At 45.5% G+C, this 27,619-nt stretch overlaps 1 protein-coding gene across 6 annotated transcripts in view; it reads right to left on the minus strand.

Moving 5' to 3' along the window:
- Nucleotides 1-27,619, minus strand: part of ZFAND6 (zinc finger AN1-type containing 6) — a 215,585-nt gene that overhangs the window by 28,483 nt on the left and 159,483 nt on the right. The window lies entirely within an intron of this gene.

Here is a 27,619-nt window from a genome sequence, read left to right on the forward strand (position 1 = left end):
TCCTTAGATGGCAGCCAAGCCGGGTGTAAAAAACCCAGGTGCCACCCTTGCAAAACCAGGTTGTTTTGTGATTGGTAATTCTGATGTCTCCACAATACGTTTTGGGCCCTTCAATGTTGCCGGGACTTGGCTCACCCACACACACACACACAAGTGAGGTACCATTTTTATCTGGAGACTCTGGAGAATGGGGGGTGGGTAGAAGTTTGTGGAACGACACAGATTCCAGAACTTTCCATCACAGAAATATGAGGAAAAAGTTTGAGGTTTGCAAGGGATTCTGGGAAACATAACCTGGTGAGAGCCACACAAGTCACCCCATCCCGAATTTCCCTTGGTGTCTAGTTTTCAAAAGTGTATATGTTTGCTAGGTTTGCCTAGGTGCCTGCAGAGCTAAGGTTCAAAATCCACAGCTAGTCACTTAGCAAAAAAAGGGGTCAGTTTCCACTGTAAAAATGTGGTGTCCAATTTGCGTTTTGGCCCCTTTTTTGTCCTGGGCACTAGGCTTACCCACGCTACTGAGGAACCATTTTTATCATGAGAGTTTGGGGAATGTGAGGCGGGAGGAAGTGTTTAGATCCACGCAGATTCCAAATCTTTCCATCACAGAAATGTGAGGAAAATGTGTTTTTTTTGGACAAAGTTTAAGGTTAGCAAAGGATCCTGGGTATCAGAATCTGGTGAGAACAAGTCACCCCTTCCTGGATTCCAATGGGTGTCTAGTTTTCAAAAATGTATAGGTTTGCTAGGTTTCCCTAGGTGCCGGCTGATCTAGGGTTCAAAATCCAGAGCTCGGAAACATTGCAAAAAAAGGGTCAGTGCTCACTGGAAGAATTTGATGTGTCCACGTAGCGTTCTGGACCTGTTCCTGTCTCAGACACTAAGCCTGTTCCTGTCGCAGACACTAGGCCTACCCTACAAGGGAGGTAGTGTTTTTATCGAGAGACTCAGGGGAACACAGAATAGTAGAACAAGTGTTATTACCAATTGACTTTCTTGGCATTTCTGCCTTCCTAATGGAAGACAAATTGTAAAACAAAAATAAGTCATTTTGAAAAATGACCTGTAATTCACATGCTTGTCCGGATATCCACAATTTTGGAGATGTGCAAAAAAACACTGCTTATAAAAACTCTTTATTTTGTTCCCATTTCAAAAATATATTTGTTTCCTTGTTACCTATTTTTCACTCTTTATATTTTACCAAATAAATTGCGGTATACCCGTACACCATGAAAAACCATTGCATGACGCAGCTCAGTTATTGGCTCTGGGTTCCTCGGGTTCTTGGTGAACCTTCAAGTCCTATATATCTCCACAACCTGAAAGGTCCAGCGTAAGGAATATGCTACTTACCAGTATGCATCTGTTCTTGGCATGCAGGGCTGCTGACATTCATATCTGTGCATAGGTCGCCGCCTAGTGTTGGGTCTGGATGATTGCACCTTGTTGTCCTGCAAGAGTCTTCGAAGTATCACGAGATAGGTGACTCCTCCCCTGGACTACAGTGCACATGGGCATCTTCTCCATCCTCAGATTGTTTTTCGCAATTGTGGCAGAGATGGAGTATAGTAAAGTAGGAGATGGCCATGCAAAAGATAATGCTGCAGCTGCAACAGGCACCGGGGAAAAGGGCGGGCGATATGAATGTCAGCAGCCCTACATGGCAAGAACAGATGCATACTGGTAAGTAACATATTCCGTTCGAGGCATGTGGGCTGCTAAATTCATATCTGTGCATAGACTGTATAGCAGTATCTCCTCTAGCGGTGGTTACCTGTGCCAGCTGCAGCAGTTTGAAAGTGGGTTTTGAGGACAGCATGTCCTACAGCAGCTTGCTGCTTTGCTTGCACGTCTACACAGTAGTGTTTTGTGAAAGTGTGTATGGTAGTCCATGTGGCTGCTCTACATGCGTCTTCAAGAGGAATATTCCCTAGGAAAGCCATGGATGCCCCCATCTTGCACGTAGTGTGCTCTTGGGAGGACAGGTAAAGTGCGTTTTGCCTTTTGATAACATATTTGAATGCATTTAACTATCCATCTGGCTATTCCTGACTTTGATATAGGATTTCCTTTATGTTGTGGTGAAAAAGCAACAAATAATGGCTTTGTTTTTCTAAATGATTTCGTTCTGTCCACATAATAAAGCAGAGCTCTCTTTACATCCAGTGTGTGTAGTGCTCTTTCAGCTACTGACTGTGGATTTTGGAAGAACACTGGCAGTTCTATTCATTGACGATATAGAAAGTGGATATGACCTTTGGCATAAACCTAGGGTTTGTTCTAAGTACTACCCTGTTAGCATGTATCTTCATGAAGGGTTCTTGAATTGTTAGTGCTTGTAGCTCGCTAACTCGTCTGAGTGAGGTAATGGCGATCAAGAATGCCACCTTCCATGTTAGAAATTGCAATTCGCATGAGTGTAGAGGTTCGAAAGGAGGTCCCATAAGTCTGGTAAGTACTATATTTAGGTTCCAGACTGGGGAAGGCGGTGCTTTGGATGAATCCCCCTTTTAAGACCCTCCATAAAAGCCTTGATTGCTGGTACTCTAAACAGTGAAAGGTGTTGTCTGTTTTGGAGATATGCTGCTATAGCAGCAAGGTGTAGTCTTATAGAAGAGTATGCTAGGTTGCATCTTTGACGATGCAGTAGGTAACATAATGTTTTGTATTGAAGCATCTAATGGGTTGATTTGGTTATTGTTGCAGTAAATAACAAATCTCTTCCATTTAGCTGCATAGCATGCTCTGGTAGTTGGTCTCCTTGCCTCTAATGATATTCATGCAGTCTGGAGGCAAGTTAAGGTATTCAAATTCTAAGACTTCAGGAGCCAGATCGCTAGATTCATCTGGTTGGGATCTGGGTGTCTGATTTCTCCATGGTTCTGGGTCAGAAGATGGGGTGCGAGGCGTTTGATGAGGAACTACTGAAAGCTCCAGGAACGTTGTGTACCATGGCTGTCTCGCCCATGTGGGAGCAACTAGGATCATTGTTAGTGACTGTTGCCGTAGTTTGCGTGCCACCAGCGGAATCAGTTGTGCTGGGGGAAAAGCGAACGCAAATCTGCCTGACCAGCTCATCCTTATCGCATTGCCCTGTGACAACGGATGTGGGAACCTGGTGGCAAAGTACCGGCATTTTGAGTTTTCTTTTGTGGCAAACAGGTCTATCCCTGGGTGCCCCCACTTTTTGAAGAATGGCTGGAGAACTTTGGGGTGAAGCTCCCATTCGTGTAGTTGTTGGCTGTGTCTGCTGAGCAGATCCGCTATTTGGTTGTCTTTCCCTGGGAGGTGTTCTGCCAGAAGAAAGATGTTTTCTGGAATTGCCCACTACCATATTCTTTGTGCCAAGTGGGACAGCTGTGGAGAGTGTGTTCCTCCCTGTTTCTGGATATAGTACATGGCTGTCATGTTGTCCGTCCGGATCAACACAGTCTTGTTGTACAAGTATTTCTGGAATGCTTTTAGGGCTAGAAATATTGCTAGCAATTCTAGTTGATTGATCTGCAGTCTCTTTTGTTTGATTGTCCAGAGCCCTTGTACTGTGTATTGAAGTAGGTGGGCTCCCCAACCTGTCAGTGATGCGTCTGCTGTTAGTACTAGTTGTGGAACCGGCTCTTGGAACAGTCGGCCCTTGGAAAGGTTTTGTGGGTTCCACCACTGCAGAGAGTTGTAAGCACGACGGTCTACCAACACTAGGTCTTTTAGTAGTCCTTGAGCCTGGTTCCACTGTCTTGCAAGACACTCTTGCAGTGGACGCATTTGCAGTCGGGCATGGGGGACAATGAATATGCAAGAGGCCATCATGCCTATGAGCTGCATAAAGACTCGAGCTGGCAAAGAGTGTTTTGGCAGAAATTTGCGAATGAGCACTTGCATGCTGGTTATTTTCGCCGCGATTGGGTATGCCTTTGCCACTGAAGTATTTATGGTAGCTCCCAGATATTGTTGTGTGTGGGCTGGTTGTAGGTGGCATTTTGGGTAGTTTATTGAAAAACCTAGGCTGTGTATCAGCTGAAGTGTTTGAGACATGTCTTTTAGGCACTGTTTGTACGATTTTGCTTGTATTAGCCAATCGTCTAGGGATGGAAACACGTGGCTGTGTTGCCTCCTGAGATGTGCAGCTACTGTCGCTAGCCATTTTGTAAACACTCTTGGAGTCGTAGTTACCCCGAAAGGGAGAACCTTGAATTGGTAGTGTTGACCTTCTATTGTTAACCGGAGATATTTTCTGTGAGCTGGATGGATGGGTATGTCAAAATACGCATCCTTGAGGTCCAATGTTGCTAGAAAGTCTCCTTGCTGGAACAACGGGAGCACTTGCTGTAGTGTGATCATATGGAAGTGCTCTGACAGCATGTATTGATTTAGGGGTCTGAGGTCCAATATTGGTCTGAGGGAACCGTCCTTCTTGGGAATAAGGAAGTATAGTGAGTATACTCCTGTCCCTTGGTGTTGGAAAGGGACTCGTTCTATGGCCCCCTTTTCCATCATGCATTTCACCTCTTGTTGTAGCAGGGTGATGTGCTCTTTGGAAATAGGACGGTGTCTGGGTGGTATGTTGGGTGGAGTAGAAGTGAGTTCTAGGCAATAAACATACTGGATAATTTGTCTCACCCACCTGTCTGCGGTAATTGAGTTCCAGACTGGTAGGAATTGTTGGATTCTGCCTCCGACCGGTGTTAAGTGGTCTGGAGGTAGTGTGATGAAGTCACTGTTTTTGCAGCAGTGGAGGCTCTGGTGTTATTGCCTCCACGTCCTTTTCCTTTATTATTGCTGCCCCTATAACCTCCTCTGTTGGAGTTCTTGTTAAAGGAACCTTGGGTATTGCTTTTGTATGTCGACGAGGTTTGTAAAGTATTGCCCCGTGCAGCTCCTCTGTCTGAAGAGGGTCGAAAGGAACCTCTGTTGTTGAAACTGCAATGCGCCCATTGATTTTGCAGTTTTTCTATCTTTTTTCATTTTGTCTAAGCCAGAAATACGTAGCCATGCATGTCTTCGTAGTAATACGCTCGTGTTAGACCTGGCTGCAGTGTCAGCTGCGTCAAGCGCACATTTAATGGAGACATTTGTAATAAATTTCCCCTCCTGTATGAGGTCATTAGTTTGGGCTTTGAAAGGCTCAGGCAGGTGTTGCATTAAACTTTCAAGCTGGTCATAGTGTGCTCTGTCGTAACGAGCTTGTGTATTTGCTATTCTCCATGAATTGGAAGCCTGTGATGCTACCCTTTTACCCGAGGCCTCTAGTATTTTGGACTATCAGGAGGTGGAGCTTCTCCTGTTTTCTGTGAGTTGGCCTTTTTGCGTGCATTAGCCACTACTAGTGAGTCTAATGGTAACTGACCTCTGACTGTATCTTTACAGATATCTGGCGCATGTTTTAATACCCCTTTTAACATAAGAAGTGTTCTTACATTTTTTTCTGAAGTAGGGAATGTATCAAATAAAAAATCTTTCTCTATATGGTCGCTGTGCAAGTCTACGTTGTGGTGCTGCCCTATCTATTAGCTGGTTGAAGACAATGGTGTTGTCAGTAGGTGACAGCTTTGTTGGGAATGAGGCGGTGTCGGGGATGGGATGCGTGTCATATGGATCAGTAGGCTCACCCCATGGTTCATCTTGAGGGTTAGGATCCTCTGGATAGTCATAATCATGTTGAGGATCTTCCCCTGTGTCACCCTCATTGTCCCCAGAGTGCGTAGGAGAGTAAGGAGCAAAAGGTGTAGTAGGCATAGTAGGAAAGAAAGGAATGAAGGGTCTGAAGGGAGAAGTCCCAAAGTCCTCCTCCTTTAGAGGAATGGGGGAATGAGAGTCCGTGCCCAATGGCCTCTTCTTTCTGTGTAGGATTGTGACTTTACCAGTCTCAGGGTTTATATACATTTTTGCCTGGTCTTCTGATGGTTCTGGATGGAAGAGTTCTTCTTCCACTGTTCGTGGCTGTGTCTTTGACTTCTTTAGCTTAGTCTTTTTTGGATCAACTATTGCCTTGGGGTCGATCACCTTTTTTGCTTCGACGACTTTCGGCGCCTTATTGCTCTTTCTTGGCTCAGCCTCTTTAGTCGGGTCGACGATTGGTTGCGGATCAACCGGAACTTTAGGTTAGACACGCTTTTTGTGCTCAACAGGTTTTTTAGGTTGACTGTCTTTTGTCGAGTCAATGACTTTTTTCGGATCAACTGGTGTTTTAGGAGCACTTGTTTTTGGTTTGATGCCTTTCTTTGGTTCGATAACCTTCTCTGGCTGGATCACCGGCTTCGGCACGACGCCCTTTGTGTCGACGACCTTCTTCGGTTCGACGATTTTCGGTGCCGCGGCCTTCTTTGGGTCGACGGCCTTCTTCGGTTCGGCGCCCTTCGGGTCGGCGGGCTTCTTTGGCTCGACTGCCTTCTTTGGTTCGTCGCTTCTTGGCTCGACGGCCTTCTTTAGTTTGGCACCCTTTGGCTCGACGGCCTTCTTCGGGTCGACGCCCTTAGGCTCGACGGCCTTCTTCGGGTCGACGACCTTTTTAGGTTCTTGAACCTTCTTTGGGATAACGTTACTTGGACCTGGGGTCTCTGAAGGCTTAATTTTTGTTTTCGGAGCCGAGCCGGATGGCGGGGCTGCTGAATGATGCTTTGGATCTTGGCTAAGGCCTTTAGGCGATGCCTCGACCGGAGCCTTCGGTAACGGGGTAATTGGTGTCGGGGGCAGTGTACTCACGATTTGCCCCGGTGGGATTTCGTCGTCCGAGTAGTCCTCGACGGTGACTATCTCTAGATCCAAATCTTGCGCTTCTGGAAGATCTTTTTCATCCTCGAAGATGCTGTCTGGTTCTGGTGCCTGTCGCTGCATCTCTTGCCTAGCGGCCCGTCTAATCCGGATGGTTTTCTTCGAACGGAATTGGGCACAGGCTGGGCATGTTTCTTCCTTGTGGTCTGGTGATAGGCACTTGTTGCATACTGTGTGTTTGTCAGTATGCGGGAACTTGGAATGGCATTGTGGGCACCTTTTGAACTGGCTCCTTTCCATCAACAGCAGGCCCACGTGGCGTCGAAAAGGCCCAACTGCCCGCGTCAACGACTAAGTCGAGATGGGAAGCTTGATCGAGTCAAGTACCACCGAGCAAGAACAATACCGTCGAAGTCGAATGCCTTTTGGCGTCTAGAAAAGTTTAGTTTCAATTCCGAAGTTGGAGTATAGGAATAACATCCGAACCCAATGCGGAAAAAAACAATCTGAGGATGAAGAAGATGCCCATGCGCACTGTAGTCCAGCGGAGGAGTCACCTATCTCGTGATACTTCGAAGACTCTTCCAGGACAACAAGATGCAATCATCCGGACCCAACACTAGGCGGCGATCTATGCACAGATATGAATTCAGCAGCCCACATGCCTCGAACTGGTATATTGCTTCCAAAAACCTATCAAACTTAGAAGTAACAGGTGAAAACGTTACCACAAATGGCAGTTTATTCAACTTAATTTCAATATTTTCTATTTTCAACTCTTAGTTTCAATAAAAAAACCTTGAGGATCTACACAAATAGCCGCTTGCTGAATTCAGAATGTTGTCTAGTTTTCAGAAATGTATTGCTTTCTGTGATCCATTATTGGTTTTACAGCCCTTTCTACTACTAACTGGAAGGAGGTTGAAAGCACAAAAAATAGGAAAAATAGGCTGTCTTCGTAAAATGCCAAAACTGTATACAAAGTTTTGGTTTTCTGACAAAGGACTGCCTGTCCCCGAGAGCGGAGAAGATGGTGATTTCAGCACCACAAACTCTTTATTGATGCCATTTTCAGAGGGGAAAAAACTGACGCTTTCTTCTGCAGCAATTTTTTCCTGTAAAAAAAGGAAAGAAATTGCAGTATTTTGGCTAATTTCTGGGTCCCCTCCAGTAGAATCCACAAACCCAGGATACCTATAGGATCCTCAAGGTGTTGGGGGGGGGGGGGGGGGTGGGGGGGGGGAGGGTATACAACTGTTACAACGAAGTTTTTACCACGCACTACCATTACAACGCAGGCATTACCACGCATACCATTACAACGCATTGCGCTGGGGGGCGCTCTAGGATAGGGAATAAGTATAATTTTATATCCAACACCTTCCCTAGTGTCCACGGGGACTGGAGTTGGAATATAAAATTATACTTACCACTATCCAGCACCTCTAAGCGCTATGCGTTGTAACGGTATGCGTTGTAAATACCGCGTTGTAATGGTATGCGTGGTAAAAGTATGCGTTGTAACGTCATACATCCGTTGGGGGGGGGGGGGGTGAAGGGTGCAAATGTGGCGTGGATACCTTATGTGGACAAAATGTTACAGGGGCCTAAGCGCAAACTACCCCAAATAGCAAAAAAAAAAGGCTTAGCACAGGGATAAGTAGTAGCAGCGAAGTGGTTAATTTGACTATTCAGGCAAGTGAATTACTTTTTCAGCAGTAAGCGGACAGCCATCTAAATTGCTACTTTAAATCGGCTTGTGAACTTGAAGCTATTTATATGGCCACAGCTCTCCTAAGGGCCAAAATATTTGGTCCTTTTCTATGAAGGAAGTACACAGAGTACACCCTTTTCCATAACCAAACATCCTCTATGGCTGTATTTCAGAGTAGAGCCTTTCTTTTCACCATTTGGAGAGAGGTATCTGTGCCTCTAGGTTTGTGGTTCTTAAGTATCTGTGCAAATCTTTGGCAATATTCACTTGTTTGAGTTTGTGTTGCCACTGTAAGTGAAAGAAGAGGAAGGCAAAATGCTGGTCAAAATTGAGAGGGGCTGCATATAGGCGAGTGGTCTCTTTCTGAGCTTTTTCCTCAAAATGATGAAGGCTGAGATTATGTTTTTTGTAGCCACAAAGGGGTGGATCACTGACAGCGGGTCGTTTGCCAGACATTTTGGTATGGCTGTGTGGCAAACCGTTGCTGGCAAAGAATAATTGTTGGCTTTCCATCAATTTTGCAGTATGCATCTATCTTGATGAATTTCAGGGCATCAGTAATCCCTTGTCCAAACAGATGTTCACCATCTTGCTGTACACCTCCGGAAAAATCTGTCAAGTATGTCTCAGTAGAGGCAGCGTTCCTGTTGCCTGCTGCCCGAATCAACTGTTTCAAGAGATGCCTTCATATATCCACTTGCAAACATCTTTTTTTATGCACTATGCAGCCGTTTCCTGTGCTCCTCTAAAAAATGCTGTAGAAGGTCTTAAATGTCCTTGTATTGTCTGCTGCCATATCAACGGAGGACAATAACCAGATTCTAATTTCCCCAGACTCTTACATCATTACAGCCTCTATTATTCACTCCTATTTAGGGGTATGCTTGTGGGGACACAGTTGGTTGTTAGAGTGCAGTAGTAAAGTTAGCCATTTTTGATCACTCATTTTGGTGAATCCTCTTTCTAATTGCGGATTCCTCACCTTTACAAAATCCGCAGGTCCCAGCCTGGATACTGAAAATGTTAACAGAAATGCCCTAGTATGCCAATAAGTGGAGCTGTGCGGCTCCCTGTTGATTTTGTTCCGCCCCGAGATTGATGACAGAGCCGCATATAAAGGCCACCCACGTGCGTCAACATCAGTTTCTTTCATGACTCGGTCCTCATCCTTTAATTAGGAGCCCAACATTAAAAAGTATCACCAGTGTGTAGAGTCCTGAACTGGGACCTGTTTCAATGTAAAAAGAGAGCATTCCACAGAACAGGGAGGCAGCTGAGGAATCTGCAGTTAGATAGAGTAGCCATCATGAAGAGTGTTACCGAAAGTAAGTAACTTGTTCTTCTGATGGACACTTGTAACCACAGATTAAAACAGATACCAAAGTAGTAACTCCTAAAGTATTGGTCAGTGGATTGGCTGAGACAAAAGTCTGTCCCGTCAAACATGGCTGCCAAGGCAGTAGTGCTTTGTGAACATGTGAATTGACCCCCAAGTAGCGGCCTGACAGATGTCAAAGACGAGCATACCACGTGTCAGGGCAGTGGAAGCTGACTTGGCAGAAATGGGACCTCACTCCTTCCAGACGCTGCTTCTTGGTCAATATGTAGCAGATCTTAATGAAGGGGACTATCCACCATGAAAGAGTCCCTAGTCTTACAGCACTGCTTTTCGTTGTCCCAAAGATCACCGCAAGAATATGTTCGGCCACCTAATGGTCTTTAGCGCAATCGAAGTAAAAGCTTAAAACTCTTTTGGGGTTCAGCCAGTGGAGTCTCTCCTCCTCTTTCAAGGGGTGCAGCGAGGTAAAAGAATGTTGGAACAGTTATGGATAGACAAACATGAAAAGCCATTGCAATCTTTGACAAATAGCCTGTCATAGTCCTCAACGCTACTTAATATGGGGAAAAGGGTGGCCTATGGTGGTTGCACCAAGAGAACTTAAAATGCACTTAAACGACGAGCCAAAGTCACCTCAACCAGAAACACAGTCTTGAGAGGCAGGAGTTGTAATAGACAGCTGTGCGCTGGTTTCCACAGAAGGGAAATGAGGACCCAATTAAGATCCCAATGTGACTTCTCAAATGTTTTTTGAGGAAATAAAGGAGTCAAACCTTTAAGAAATCTCAGTACAACGGATGATGTAAACACAGACGGTTAGTCTGGAAAAAGTAAACAGGCCAAATGGGCTGACATAGAACCTTTAACAGTGCCTAATAGAAGTCCTTGCTAAGCCAGACATTAAACAAATAGACATCTGACAGTTTGGCCTACAACTGATCAGTATTGAGGGTGCCAAGCTACAAACTTGTCCCATTAGCTGGCGTAGACAGAGTATGTAGAAAGAAGGCTGGCAACCTGGTTGACATACACAACTTTGAGAATCGAAAGCAGTAAACTGCCCCCAAACAATCTCCATGCATGAGATGCAGATTGTGCCAGTTACTTCTACAACAGGAGGTCCTCCCTAAGTAGTAGCCTGAGCGGAGAAAATATGCTCATGCTCAGAAATTAGTACCACACTCTCCTGGCCCAATATGGAGTCACTAACATGACTTAGGCGAATGAATTCTTTATCTAAAGAACTTGGGGAAGGAGAGGTAGCAGTGGAAGGGCATACAGGAGTCCTGTGCTCCACTCTATTCAGAATGAGCCTTTGAGAGATGACGTCTCGGAAACTTAAGCGTGCAAACATTTTGTCATTGCACCTTCCATAATGACAAAAAGTTCTAGCGAGGGTTCTCCCAATTTCTGGAAGATTGCCCTAAGCCACCTTATGGGGTAACCACCATTAGTGATCCGCCAAGTGCCATTGGCTGAGTTTGTCCGCCCGGGTGTCCAAAGACCCCGCCAGGTGGTTCACCATCAGGGAGAGGCCTAGGGGCTCAAGCCAGCTCCTGAGACTAACTACCTCCTATTACAGGACTCCACCCAACATTGCTAATTGCAGCACCACATGGCGGTGGTGTTTTATCTGAGGATCTGAACAGACTCTCTTTAATAAATGAATCAATCAGCATTTGTATAGCCCAGCACTGTCACCCCGAGGTAATGGATGGGAGGAAGACTTTCAGCACAAGGGGGATGGCCTGCAACTCCAACAGGTTGATGTGCGGACAGGTCTCCGCTGGAGGCAAGAGTCCTCCGATTTCTATCTCTCTGATGGCCTACCCATTCCAGCAGCAACAAATCAGTCACCACTGTCTGCTTTGGGTGGGGCAGGGAGAGGAGTCTGTCGCAAGCCCAATTGCAGTTGAGCCACCACTGCAGGTCTTTTTCAGTTTCCTGCAAAACCTGGATGAATGAGACAGGTTCCCTTGGTGATGGGGCCGCAGAGACTTTTGGTTCCAATGCAGAGCTTACATAAGCCACCTAGCATAATAGAACACCAGGAAACAGGTCACAGAGGCCCAGAACCCTCACAGCCACTCACAGAGACCCAGGACCCTGGCTGAAATTTCAAGATCACATCCCGAATGTTCTGGACTTGTGGTGGAGAGAAGATGCACCACTGAGCTAGATCCAGCATGGTTCCAACAAAATGGAGACTCTGCAAACGAAAGGACTCTGGTGTCATTTGGGCACAATGATAGTGAACCACACAGATGTCAAAAGGTTTGCCGTTGTCTCTAGGTAGTCTACAACTGATTATGGTTAGCCCGCCTTCCACAGCTATTTGTTGAGGTAGAAGAAAACAGGAATACTCAACCTCCAAAAATGTGCTGTGACCTTTGGTATCACTGCTGTGAAAACATAAGGGGCATTGGTGAGGCCAAAGGGGATCATAACAATATGCTGATGCTTCCAACCTACCTTGAACTGTAAGTAGCGCCTTTGGGACTGCAGGAGGAGTACATCAAAGAATGTATCCTGCCGGTGAAAAGACACCATCCAGTCACATTGATCTAAGGCACACAGAACATGGGTCAGCATGAGCATCCCGATTTTTTTCTTTTGCAGAAAGGCATCTATAGGGTGGAGATCTCAGATAGAACAAAGGCCTCCACCTTTCTTTGGCAAGAGGGAATAGCAGAAGTAACAGCCAGTATTTATTTCTGGGGCCGGAAGTCTCCCTATGGCTCCGTACGCCAAAAAAGCCTCCACTTCTTGAAGCAAAATGCCCACGAGCTTCTCTGAAAGATGCTCGGATGTGTGCAGAAAGTGTAGCAGGTCTAAAAACAATGGTAGCATGTATCTCAGTTGAATGATCTGCAGGACCTACCGGCCAGATGTTGTCCTGTACCACATGTGGAGGTAATGTTTGTTCCTGCCTACTAGAGTGGTCATGTGCCACTAAATACAATGTAGGCAGCTTGGTGACTGATGTCATGGGGGAGGGTACTGGGAAGTGTGTTTTCTTTAATAGCCTGCTTGACCCCCAACAAGACTGGGGTGCCTGATAACAGTATGCCAACGTAGCCTTAAAATGGGAGAAACTGTTAAGAGTACTGTCGCAGAGTTGAGAGGCCTAAGGAAAACACTATGGCACAGCTCTTTAAAGTGTTCCAATGCTGAATTGGCCTTCTTGACACACAGGAAAGACCCATTGAACCGCATGTCCATTAAGGAAGGTTGCATGTCTGGCTGTAGATGCCCCAAAGGTTGGAATACGCCCCACCCCCTTGTTATTATATGAAGATGATGCTGTCCTAATGTCCAGAACTGCAAACGGTCTACAATGCCTAACAAAACATTTTTCCCAATACATGACTAACAGACTTACAGCTGAATTAAAAAAAAAAACATTTGTAATGTCATGTGGAGGCAAGAGAAAAGTGTAGACAGCATCATATGGGTGGGGTTTCTATAAGTAGAGCCCCGACTTTTTCATATTTGGGGTTGCTATTTTGCAATAACGACACATGGAATTCGCATATTGAATTATGTAAAATGACATTTTTAAAAACGACCGAGGGAATCCTTAGGTTCGCGGCAAAACCCCTACGAGAAATTTTAAATCTGTATAGGAGCAAGTGTGTTCCAGCAGTTAATTATAGAGCCACCATATGGGGGAGAACAAATACGACAATCCTTCAAACCAATGAAAATAAGTTCCTAAAAAGACTATTGGCAGTCAGAATTGTCCGTCCCATATTTAAGTGATACCCTCAATATAGCTGCCCTTACACTCTAGCATGGCTTATGGACAAAAGGAAGAAACAAAATTCTCTAAGGACCTAATTATAGATTGTCTAGCATTAGATCATAGTATGATAATACCATGGCTGTGTCACATTTCTAAACTTCTGACTAAATGTGAAATAAGCACAGATGACCCCATAAGCATACGAGAATATAGTAAAAACATTCAGAGGTGTAGGTAAGACACATAATGCACAAAACACATTCAGAGGTGTCACAGGCATAATGGCATAGCACATTACGCATAACTCACATTTGGGCCTAACCAGTAAAAACTACAGTAGGCAATCTCTCACTAGTCTAAACACATTAGACTCTCCCCTCTAAGCATAACTCACATTTAGGCGCTTAACTCACATAGTGAAATAAACTCTCACTAGCATAAACCTACATAGATAAAATAACCTCATAATCACATTGCGCAAACATCACCTTAGGCAATTACTATCACATTGTGCAGAAATCACATTAGGGCCTTGCGCCCTACCCATATACCAGCCCCCTGGCCAACTGGCCATCCAACAAGGGGACTCAAAAAGCCCTGTGTCCAGAATGTCAGGGCACGCTGCCAAAACCCAACGTTGCCAAGAACATTTTGTAAGGGGACACAGCCCCTTTTTATACAGTAAAATCCTTTGTCTAAAGGTGCAGGGTGGGGGAAAAACCAGGCGCAGCTGGTTTGGGAGCCCCCTTGATGAACTCAGCCACCCCTCCCATTCACTTGTCAGGCTAGGGTCATCAGCCGCACCACGGGGGCGGAGCCAGCATTGTGGGGGGAAAACCCAGGCCCATTCAGGACCCAGGTGCACTCCTCCCCTCACATCAGCATGCTAATCTCAACACTCACCACTGGGCAGACCCATCCAGACATTCTGGAGCCAGGCTCCAGGCAATCACGTGTCAGCACACTCACTACACACGCACACTCATGTCTAGAAGTGGCACTTCCACACTAGACACATTCATGCCGCATACATCATTACGCAGCAATCAATCTCACGAGTTCGTACATACCAAACGTGACCCTGCACTCCCCACACATCAGGAACTACCATGGGCATACATATTCCCCATTCATTCCTATGGGAGGGCAGGTCACTCTCACCATACACACACAGAGCTCACACACTTTACACTGTACCACAGTGAAAAAGTGCGCAGAGGCCTAAAATCACCAACACCAGGTTACAGAAACAGGCTAGGTAAAAGCAAAAAGTTTTGGGGTGAACCTGCCAAAAAGGGCCAGGTCCAACAGTCCAGCACAGATTTTATCTGACCAGGCTAAGGATGAGTACTTTACATTATTTAATTGCCTTCCCAAGAACTCTTTCACCCTTTTTATATGGATATTCGAAAAACCATATTGAAACCACTATTTAAAAAAATATGCTTTTTAATCAGAAGGATGTGTTTAATTTTATATGCAGCTTAGACACTATGAAAATTATAAGCTCTGTTATCTGCTTCATACAAAAATCAATTAGAAAGAAAAAAGATTATGCACTTTGGACGCTTTGTTGTATGAAAAAGATGATGAGTAATACCATTCTTTAATCGTATTCTTTTGCACTGATCGCACTTTCACTTTATTGTATGAACTAGTGGTAGATTGTATTTTAAGGATCTTTGAAAAATGGACTTGTTATTTTATTGTGTTATTCTTCCCATGTACTCTAAATTTGCACATATTTTATCATAATCAATCTTTATTCCTGAAATATAATCAGAATGTATTTTCTTTTAGATACATGTGTGTTAGTATGCTTTTATGGTGTTTGCCTTGTTGTCACCAAATAAAGCGGTTTTGATTTGATTTGAAAGGTGACACCACTTTTGGAAGAAAGGATGCAGGAGTCCTCAGCAACATCTTATCAGGAAAAGGTTTGTATAGGAAGGATGATTGATTAGGCCTGCTGCTCATTAACTTGATGTACAGCAGTAATGGCAATAGGTACTATAGTTTTCAGGGTCAAGAGCCTCAGAGCAGCTGTAGAGAAGATAGAGGGGGACCAGCACACAGCAGAAAGCTGAAAGGAATATGCTACTTACCAGTATGCATCTGTTCTTGGCATGTAGGGCTGCTGATATTCGTATCTGTGTATAGATCGCCGCCTAGTGTTGGGTCCGGATGATTGCACATTGTTGTCCTGGAAGAGTCTTCGAAGTATCACGAGATAGGTGGCTCCTCCCCTGGACTACAGTGCGCATGGGCATCCTCTCCATCCTCGGATTGTTTTTCGCCATTGTGGCAGAGATGGAGTATGATACAGTAAGTGATGACCATGCCTGGGAATAATTCCGAGTGCTACAGCTGCGACAGGCACCAGGGAGGAGGGTGGGCGATATGAATGTCAGCAGCCCTACATGCCAAGAACAGATGCATACTGGTAAGTAGCATATTCCGTTCGAGGCATGTGGGCTGCTGAATTCATATCTGTGCATAGAACAAATAGCAGTTTCCACCTTAGCGGTGGTTGCCCGTGCCAGCTGCAGCAGTCTGAAAAAGAGTTCTGAGAACAGCCTGACCTACAGCAGCTTGCTGTTTGGAGTGTACATCCACGCAGTTCGTGTTTTGTAAATGTATGTATGGTGGTCCATGTGGCTGCTCTACATATATCCTCTAGAGGAATGTTACCTAGGAAAGCCAGGGATGCCCCTAACTTGCATGTGGAATGCGCTCTTGGGGAAACTGTTAATGTGCGTTTAGCCTTTTGATAACAGATCTGTATGCACTTAACAATCCATCTGGCTATACCGGATTTGGAAATGGGGTTGCCTTTGTGCTGTGGAGAGAAGGCAACAAACAGTTGCTTAGTTTTTCTGAAATCTTTTGTCCTGTCTATGTAATACAGGAGAGCTCTTTTAACATCTAGTGTGTGTAGTGCTCGGTCTGCCACTGAATTTGGGAAGAATACTGGCAGTTCTATGGTTTGGTTAATGTGGAACTGTGACACCACCTTAGGCATAAATTTAGGGTTGGTACGTAGCACTACCCTATTAGCATGAATCTGTATGAAAGGCTCTTGAATAGTTAAAGTTTGAAGCTCACTAACTCTTCTAAGCGATGTGATCGCTAATAGAAAGGCCACCTTCCATGTTAGAAACTGTATCTCACAAGAGTGAAGAGGTTCAAAAGGTGGTCCCATGAGTCTGGTGAGGACTATGTTTAGATTCCAGACAGGTGAAGGCGGGTATCTGGGAGGAATTACTCTTTTGAGTCCCTCCATAAAAGCTTTAATGGCTGGCACTCTGAAAAGGGAAAGGTGCTGTCTGTTTTGAAGATAAGCTGCCATCGCAGCCAAATGTATCCTGATGGAACTATATGCCAGATTGCATCTGTGTAGATGCAACAAATAACAATGTTTTGCGTTGACGCATCTAGCGGATTTATGTCCTTATTGGAACAATAAATGACAAACCGCTTCCATTTTGCCGCATAGCACGCCCTTGTTGTAGGTCTTCTAGCCTCCTTGATAATGTTCATACAGTCAGGGGGCAGGTTCAGGGAGCCAAACTATGACCTCAGGAGCCATATTGCAAGGCTCAACTGCTGTGGATCTGGGTGCTGAATGTCTCCATGGCTCTGCGTGAGGAGACTAGGTGTGAGTCACAGTCTTTGATGAGGCACCACGGATAGTTCTAGGAACGTGGTGTACCATGCTTGCCTCGCCTAGGTTGGGGGAAGTAGGATGAGTGTCATCGAGTGTTGTCGCAGTTTGCGTGCCACTAGCGGTATGAGTGGAGCCGGGGGAAAAGCGTATGCAAATCTGCCTGATCAGTTCATCCAGATCGCATTGCCCTGAGATTGCGGGCGTGGGAACCTGGCGGCGAAGGTTTGGCATTTTGCGTTTTCTTTTGTGGCGAATAGGTCTATCTCTGGATGACCCCACTGCTGGAAATACGGTTGTAGCACCGAGGGATGTATCTCCCACTCGTACATTTGATGGCTGTGCCTGCTGAGCAGGTCCGCCATCTGGCTGTCTTTGCCTGGGAGGTGTTCCGCCATGAGGAACATGTTCCTTTGAATGGCCCGCTTCCACATGCTCTGGGCTAGGTGTGACAATTGCGGAGAGTGTCCCCCTCCCTGCTTCTGGATGTAATACATGGCAGTCATGTTGTCCATCCCGATCAGCACGACTTTGTTGCACAAATGCAATTTGAACGCCTTCATCGCCATGTAGATTGCCATCAATTCCAGCAGGTTGATGTGCATCTTTTGCTGCTGCGCCATCCATAGTCCCTGCACTGTATAAATGGAGGACATGCGCTCCCCAGCCCTGGAGACGGTCGTCCCCTGCAAAGGTTTTGTGTGTTCCACCAATGCAGAGAGTTGTATGCACGACCGGTCACCAACACTAGGCCTTTTAAATGTACCTGAGCCTGGTTCCACTGTTGTGCCAAGCACTCCTGAAGCGGACGCATGTGTAGCCAGGCGTGAGGGACTATGAAGATGCAGGAGGCCATCATGCCTATCAGCTGCATAAATACTTGCGCTGGGAGTGAGTGTTGGGGTCTGAATTTCTGAATCAGCAATTGCATGCTGTTGATTCTTGCTGAGTTTGGCAGTGCTGTTGCTGCCAGAGTGTTTATTTTCGCTCCTAGGTACTGTTGTACATGTGCGGGTTGTAGATGAGATTTTGGGTAATTCAGTGAAAATCCTAGACTGTGTAGGAGGTGAATTGTGCGGGACATGTGGCTGGCACATTGGTGGGCTGACTTTGCTTGGATAAGCCAGTCGTCCAGATAAGGACTAGACATGGATGTGTTGTCTCCGAAGGTGCTCAGCTACTGTCGCCAGGCACTTGGTAAACACTCTGGGGGCGGTAGTGACCCCGAAAGGCAGGACCTTGAACTGGTAATGCTGGTTGTTTATGGTGAACCGGAGATATTTCCTGTGTCCTGGGTGAATTGGAATGTGGAAATATGCGTCCTTCAGGTCTAGGGTTGCTAGGAAATCTCCCTGACTGAGCAATGGTAGAACTTGCTGCAAAGTGAGCATGTGAAAATGTTCTGACAAGATGTATTGGTTCAGGGGTCTGAGGTCTAGAATGGGCCTGGGAGACCCGTCCTTCTTTGGGATTAAGAAGTACAGCGAGTACACTCCTGTACCCTGTTATTCTAAAGGCACAAGTTCTATGGCCCCTTTTTTGCAGCATGCAGATGAGTTCTTGCTGCAATAAGTGCATGTGATCTGCAGATATAGGACGGTGCCTGTGGGGTATGTTGGCTGGAGTGGAGGTTAGTTCTAGACAATAGCCATATTGGATAAGTTGTCTAACCCACCTGTCTGTGGTAATGCCTTCCCAGACTGGCAGGAACTGCTGAAGTCTTCCCCCGACCGGTGTTATATGGTCTGGGGGCAGTGACAAGACGTCACTGTTTATTGGTGGCGGAGGATCTGGCATTATTATTTCCTCGTCCTCTGCCTTTGGTGCTGTTCCCACGGTATCCACCCCGATTGTTTTTGTTATAGCTGGTCTGTGTGCCTCCTTTGTTGTATTGGGCTTGCTGTGATGCTTGAACTCTAGAGGCTCCCCTGTTACCGGAGCGACGAAAGGAACCACCCCTGAACTGTTGTGACTGTAGAGCTCCCATGGATTTGGCTGTCTCAGTGTCTTTCTTAATTTTTTCTAGGGTCGTGTCTACATCGGGACCAAATAGAAAGTCCGGGTTAACCGGCTGATTGAGTAAAGTTGTTTGGATCTCTGGCTTAAAACCCGAGATGCGTAGCCAGGCATGCCTCCTGAGAATAACACTTGTGTTGACGGCCCTAGCTGCTGTGTCTGCTGCATCTAGTGCACATTTAATGGCTGCATTTGAAATCAGCTTCCCCTCCTGTATTAGCATTTCTGCTCCCTCCTTATAAGCATCAGGCAGGTGTTGTAGTAGCTGCTCTAATGTGTCGTAATGAGCCCTATCATATCTGGCTAATAGGGCCTGAGTATTTGAAATCCTCCAAATATTTGCCACTTGAGCCGCTTCTTGTTTGCCAGAAGCTTCCAAGATTTTGGATTCTTTGTCCGGAGGAGGAGCATCACCACTTGTTTGAGAGTTCGCTCTCTTACGAGCATTAGCCACTACTAAGGAGTCCAATGGGAGCTGGCCTTTGATATACGTAGGGTCTACAGGCACAGGCCGGTATTTCCTTTCAATTCTTGGGTTCACAACCCTTGCCCTTGTGGTTTCTTTGAAGATGTCACCAGCGTGTTTAAGGACACCCTTTAGCATAGGCAATGTCTTTACTGATCTTTCTGAAGTTGAGAAAGTGTCAAACAAAAAGTCTTCTTCTACCGGGTCAGCGTGCATTTCTACATCATGGTTATTGGCTGCCCTTTCAATCAATGCGATAAACGCAGCTGTATCTTCAGTAGGCGAGGTTTTGACTGTATAGGACTGAGTGTCAGGCGTGGTGTGTGGCTCACCAGGGTCAACAGGGTCAGTCCAGGGTTGAGACTCCTCTTGATCTGTGTCAATAGGATAATTAAATTCCTCCTCATTGTATCCTTCCCCCACATCCTCATTGGTACGGGTGGGAGAATAGGCGTATCCCTGTCCATAGGACTCTACAGGTTCAAAAAGAACAGGTGAGGTGGCAGAGTCCCTTTTATTTTTGAGTGGGATCCTGTATGACTCCATAGGATTCTCTGGAATGATCTTTCTCTTATAAATAGCGAGTCTGCCAGAATCCAAGTCCATGAATAGTTTTGACTGATTATCATAGGAGGGCACTTGGAACACAATTTCTTCTTCCACGGGCTGATGTCTTGAGGCTCCCGACACCTTTTTGGCTGAGTCGGTGCTCTTTTTTGGTTCGACCGCCTTAGGTCGTGCGGTCGGGGGCAGTCCGTACTTTATTGGTTGCTTCGGATCATGAGTCTTTTGAGCCTTGTGTCCTTCGTTAGTGTCGCCATCTTTGGACGTCAACGTCGTCAGTGCGACGTGCTGGACCTTAGATACAGGCTTCGGCGCCCCGATCTTCGGGCCGACACCCCCTTGCAACCCCGAAGGGTCGATGACACTCTTCAATTTGATTGGATCCGATGAATCCGAAGTCGATCAGAGGACTGTCTTTAGCAGTTTAGGCTTCGATTTGGCGTCTGTTGGTTTCGGTTTTGATTTTTCCGCTGATTGTGGTTGATCGACCAATGGCTCTTTAGAAATTTTCTTAGCCGGGCCTTGACGTGGGGCTATAGAATGTGGAGTAAGATCTTGGCTAAGGCCTTTCGGCGATGCCTCGACCTGAGCCTTTGCGAGTACAGTGTCATTATCGGGCCCCGCTACTGCGGTTGGGCCTTGCTCATCGCTCGATGGCTTGTGCGTCATCCCCTACCTCAACGACGTCTTCATCATGGACGTAGTCTTCTTCTTCGTCCTCGTCATAGTTAGAGTTCTGCTCCGACGCAGGATCCAACTGTTGTTCAGGATCCTCTTCATCGATGCCTTCTTCGTCTTCAGCTTCGAAGATGTTCTCCGGGTCGGGCGCCATTTCCCGTGCCGACTGTCTTGCGGCGCGTCGAAGCCGTAGTGTTTTTTTTCGACCTGAACCGAGAACAGGCCATGCAGCTGGCCTCGTCGTGGTCCGGGGATAGGCATTTATTGCACACTGGGTACACGTCGATGTGAGGGTATTTAGAGTTGCAAACGGGGCATCGTTTGAACGGGCTCCGTTCCATCGTTGATGGGGCCTTTGGTGTCGAAAAAAGGCAAAGGCCTTCGACGTCCGGTTCGAAGAACTGGAACAAGTATGTGGCACCGAACGAAAGACAATACCGACGCCCCGAAGGCCGTTTGGCCTTGTGAAAAAGTGTTTTATATCGATTCCGAACTGGAGTTAAGAAAGTACATCCGAACCCAATGGCGGAAAAAAACAATCTGAGGATGGAGAGGATGACCATGCGCACTGTAGTCCAGGGGAGGAGCCACCTATCTTGTGATACTTCGAAGACTCTTCCAGGACAACAATGTGCAATCATCCGGACCCAACACTAGGTGGCGATCTATGCACAGATATGAATTCAGCAGCCCACATGCCTCGAACACCAAATTAAGGTCTCACTACTGCATAATGTGGAGAGAATAGGGTGGATGGGGTTCGACATATGCAAAAGACCTTTTTAAAAAGCATCACAACCGCGGATTTGAATCATGAATATTAAGGTAAACAATGAAAAGTCAAAAGGGCTGGTCTGCTGCAGCTGGCAGAAGGCCTAAAGTAACCATAGAAATTTCAGACATGGCCGGTATGAATGACAAACAGTAGGTAATCTCAATGAGCAAGACTCAGCTCAGGTGTTCTTATAACACTTCAGAGCTGAGTTGGTCTTTCCAAAAGGTCTAGCACCAACAGAAGGCTATATCAATCAATGAAGCTTGGATGTCTCAAGACAATACAGTGCAGTGAATCCAGCCATGTCATATAATGACACTGGTGCTCACTGCATTAAGATCCAAATTTGTGGTGCCCTGGACAGAGTACAAAATCGGTTTAGCTCAGTCACGTAATCTTGGACCAACTGCATAAAGATATTATATAACATTTCAGGTTGTGCAAGAAGAATCGTATGTGCCATGTTCCAGAAAGTGTGACTAGCAAATAAGCAGTGCATTTAAAGCAGGCAGTGCCAGACTGACTCAAACACTTTTCTGTCCATTGTCTTAATTCTCTTGGATTTCCTGTTGGGAGACGATGCACTAAAACGAGTTAGGATTCACTATTCAAGTGGAGACTTTCATCATAAGGCTCTCTGCAGGGTGATGCTGTGTCCAAAACTGGTAACCATAGAGTCACTGTCAGCACAGAAAACAAATTAGTCCATCTAAACAATCTGGTTAACCAGAGCCTTATTAAGCGGTAAAAGAGGCTTTGAAGTAGAAAGGTCTAAGTAGCAAAATCTCTGTAAGAAGACCTGATCTTAGCTTCTTCAGCAGGAAAGAGGTAGGTCTGGTGCTCTGCTTCCTTAACCACAACTGCAAAAGAAGCACTTTATTTGGTGGTAGGTCCCAAACCAGAGGCAAATAGAGGACATATCCAGGCCAGGACAGGCCACTGGCTTTCGGCAAAATAATAAGCAAACATCAGTTAAATGAGGGAGAAGCAAGTTATTAGACTCCTATCATCAGCAAGATGGGGCATGTTTAAGACTTTGTATTGTGGGAGAATCAGGCTAAAATAGCCTTCATCAACCTGAAGTATTGCTGAAGAGATAGAGGAACTAGAGGGGAGTGACCCTCCACAACCGGCTGTGCCTTTATAATTATAATCACCAAACATGGGTTTAATCCTAGCAGATGGATCCTAATCTGGGGCAAAACAAACCAGATCCAGAACCAACACAACCAGAGCTGAAGGAGGCAGGACCAAGGCCGGCAACACAGGGGAGGATGAAGGGCCCACCACCAGAGGTCAGGCAGACTGATGCCATTCAGGGTAGGCCAGTGCCAGGGGAGAGTTCACCAGTCGCAATCGATCGGACCAGAGACATCTCCGGATCCGTGGAGCTGGAATGTCAGAATCTTTCTGTATATCTGCAGCTCTACCTCTTTCAATTAGATGATGGCCGAAGGAATTCAGGGCTCATCAGCTCCAGGATTTGCATCCCAAGGCATCAGATTTCTTAAACCGCAACTGCAAAATCTTTCCAGAGATTGCAAGCCTCAAAGAACCTCACTAACTTTTCCCATGCTTTTTTTTATTTTTATTTTCTTTACGTGTATCTCTACTTCAGCCTAAGAGTCATCTAGACTGGGACAGATACCACTTTTTTTTTTACTCGTACGTAGAATTTTGCTTTCCATTCTGTAATAACTTCGGGGGTGCATCAAAGAGCAATTTGTCACAGGACTTGGAAGTCATGTTTGGTGCAGTGGCCCCACATGCAGAAGTCAGGAGGATCCAAAAGCAATATCTGCTTCGACCATATCCAACAAGGATGAAAGTCAGTCTTCTTTAGGGTCAACAGCCCTGCACACTTGAGAAAAATTTGCTTCAGAAATGCTTCAGTAAAGTACAAAAATTGGATTGGATCTGTGCTCTGGATCTGCATCGAAGGGTGCTGGTTAAGAGGAACGTGTCAGCAGGCAGGCATGTCACCATGCCCAGGGGTGGGATGAAATCATGATGAAGGGAATGAAGTCATGATGGAGGCTGGCTGCTCAACCCACCAGTGCCCAGGAGCTATAGCATAATTTTTGCGGATCCACTCTGGTGCCTGGGAGGACTAAACAGGTGAGAGGGCTGCGGTTAGAAGTATTCATCAGAATTAAAGGGGATTTTGTCAATATCAGTGGCTAACAAGATGGGAAAAAAACATGAACTGGAAACAGTGCAGCGACTCAAATTTTGGATGTCCTACGCTTCTTTCATTCTCTGGAACCACAAGTGCCTCTGAATTAAATGTAAAGATAGCATCTAAAGTGTGATGCATTTTGTGTATCCAGTGGTCCTCTTCTGGAGTTATTCAAGATCATGTCTTCAGTTGATGTATATTAGTTTAATTTAATCAGTAAATATAGTATGTCAAACCCAACCACTAGATTGTAGGTTATTTTGAGATTACTAGTTTCACACTGCAATATTGTAATATTTAGGCCACATTTCGGATCAAGACAAATCAACAGGAAAATTAGACACTCAAGAATTGCTCCCATTATTAGGATTTGCTGTCCTTCCTCCCCTCATTCCACAGTTTCTAGACCTACAGAGACTATCGCACAAAAGAACAGAGGATCTGACTCTAGACCAATAAGGCAACAGGGTTTGGAAAATAAATAATCATAAGATAATTGCATGGGATACAAACCTTCAAAGCAGTGACAGTCATGGAGGATTTGGATTTAGTGACAGTAGAATTTAATTACAGATAGCCACCATGTTTGTAGTCCGCTTCGAATAGCATCAAGACAACTGTCGAGAACCCGGTCCTCTTTTGATCAAGCAACAAATTCTCTAGGAGAAAGCACAATTCCGCTAGCTGTTCCTCCAGTTATGAGCTTGCTGTCCTATGAATGCACTGTTTGCAAGAATATCTGGTGGGATAGGCCTAGATGGGCATGAAACTACTTCTTCCTCGGCTGTGTCTGTATAAAAGTACTTTATAACCTCCATAGACTTCCCTACCGGAGACTGAACTTGCTCAACCACATCTTCCTCTTCCTTAACATCTTCCTGCGTTTCCGGTTTAAGTGAAAAGTCCAGACATGTCACCTCTTGCTCTAGAGCTTTTTCTTGAGAAAATCGTCAAACTCTCTTCCTACACAGTAGGGCCAGCATGTCAGCTTCGAATTGCCATTTTTTCTTTGAAACAAGAAATTTGTTTGATGTCTATCTCAGTTTGCTTCTTCGTCGTACAGTTGTTCTTTGTCAAAAGTTCTTCTCCCTCCCATGCTCTTGTTCAGATTTCAGCCTTGCAGCTAGCTCACAGTTTGCCTTCAACAGTTCTTTTGCAAGGATCTGTGGAGCCCTTTTGACTTTAGCATGCCTTCTGGCATCGAAGAGGTGTCTCTAGTCTGAGGCCTCTGGCTAGGCCGCTGTGCGTCCAGGTAGAATTAACTGGTGTTTCTTCATTTTAACTTTCAGCGTCTTGGATGTTTTTGCTCTATGAATTCCTAGGTGTTGGGATCTTCTCTTAGGGAATCCTCTGTGTCTTGATGTGTACCTTTGACCTCACTGACATCCCAAGTCCTGTAAAGACTCCTGCTTCAGCTGGGAAAAGCCACGGTGTACTGCACCAGCCTCTTGTTTTCTATTGACCTGATGGTGTTGGGTGTCAATTCTGCACAAGTCATGCACCTTTGTGGCCTGTGGCCCTTGGGTAGACGGACTAGAGGTATTGTGAGAAGAACAGTAAGAGAAAAAGACTAAGACAATTCCAGACCCTTTCACTAGATGGTGGAATAATGCAAATCATGTAAATCCAGAGAAAATTCACACTACGAAACTTAAGTTTACAGCCCACAGATGTAGAACAACCCAACCAGCAACAGGTAAACTAAGAAGACTTTACCTATGGATAGCCTTAGTCTTATATAGTAACCACACACAACACACACAACAAACACACAACACACACTTACTTTAAACAAGCATTGGCATAGTCAATAGGTCTCATCTTTAAGTCTATATAAGTGTTTAGCCATGCAGCAGATTAACCTGGGTGCTACAAAATCTATAGTTACTTAATGAGCAGCATATTATCCAGTGTGTGTGTGTGCGTGTGTGTGTGTGTTAGGGTGCACTATTCCAGTGTGTGTGGCCTATCCCTGAACGCTCTAAGAGCACCCTAGGACTAATGCATTGTTTACAGTCCGTTTGGCTGTACTGAACAGAACAGATGTAGAGAAAAGATATCAAAAAGTGAGTACTGTCAAATTCACTCATTTAACAAATGAAGCTTATATTACACAACTGCCTGGAAGCTGATGCTATACGTTACTGTTACGACGTAACCACTAACACAAGCTCCGTATAGTCCCATCACCACCACTTCAGAAGATGTAAATGCTTAAAATAGCTCTACCATTCACGGATCCACAATATTATTCGCCGTTTCAAGTCAGCCTTTATGCATTTGCAGTGGAGCAGCAAGGGTGCCATGTGCCTTAATGCAGGCAAGGAATTCCCCCCACCATCATCTGGCATGGACAAGAGTAAAACACTACTTTAACGGTAGTAGAGGGGGCCCTCACCATGCTAGGCCTGGTGCCACTATACCTGCTGCACTTCGGATAACTACAAGCAATGCATTGATAGTCCTGGACTGCGCAAGGACAGCCCCTAAGAGCACTGTGCGGATTCCCAAATTGCACAGAAAGAATGGTGTTGACATGCCTCATAAATCTATAACGTCTTCAAACAAACACCTTAAAATGAAAACGGCAGTGAAGACTAGCATTGCCCCTGGAGCAACTGCCTGGCGCTTCCCTTACGCATGGATCAATGGTAGCATTGACTCTTGAACCAGGGGTGGCCCCCAAGTCCACAGTAAGTCTTTATTAGGAACAGTAGGTGTGTCCTCAAAACAGCTTAAGCTGTCTATAGGTGAAACGGTTTTTAGACCACACATCTTGGTCTTAGAGACTGCTAGAAATAGATGAAGTAAACGAATAAATGCAGCACAGAACAAAACAAGAATGCATTTAAGACAAGAAAAGGGCCCCAAACTGAATAATAGGAACAGAAGAAGCCAAACTGGGTGATTTAATAAGAACAGGATAAGTCATTAAGACCCAAGATTTGGTGGCAGAGTCACCAGAAAAGTAGAGCAGGATAGAATGAACACTTCCTGCATGCAAGCAGATTAAAACTGGTCATTTAAGTGATGCCCAAAGCCAGTGGAGGCGTTCCTGAAACATGCATGGCCGACAGAGCAAAAATAGGTAAGCCACCCCTGCTTCTAGCTATAGCCAAGTCCAAGAAAGCTTCTTTTAAGGGCAGTCACTAAATACCTGCATTTTATGCTTGGTTTTCTGGTTGCCTGCTCCCTACATTGTACTCAGATTACCCACTTCTAATGCCCTTCTGTGAAATAGCATGATCTGCCATTCAGATATATGCTTAGTTAATATGAGTTTCAGTTTACTGCTAGACTCGGGGATATTGTCCTACCCAAATGTTTCCACTTTACATAAGAAGTAGATATCATACTGAGAACTGATAGGTTGAAATAAAATGGAGAACGAGTATTAGCAATGCCAACCGGTCTGGCTATAAAGGACTATTGTATGATAAGGTGAAGCATTACAAGTAAAGAGCTTGGGCATGGATATTTGTGTGAAGCAAAAGGACTGCATAAACACTTTGGTGTAGGTTACATGGTCAGGTGACTGTTGCACGATCAAACCAGACCTAAAAACCCATGTTGGTCAATGGCCCACAGACAGAGCACTGCTTAAGGACTGGTGGTTTCTACCAGCCCGCTGTTGGTCAGATGCAGTCAGTGGGTGTGAGGTTAGCTGTGGAATGTGTGCAGCCACTGAAGGCATGTATGGTTGCGGGGCGTGGTCAAATGATGTGGGGACATGAGTTATGGTTCTGAGTAAGTGTCTCATACACATACAGA

This window comes from Lissotriton vulgaris, chromosome 2_1, assembly GCF_964263255.1.
Source record: "Lissotriton vulgaris chromosome 2_1, aLisVul1.2, whole genome shotgun sequence".
Lineage (NCBI taxonomy): Eukaryota > Metazoa > Chordata > Amphibia > Caudata > Salamandridae > Lissotriton > Lissotriton vulgaris.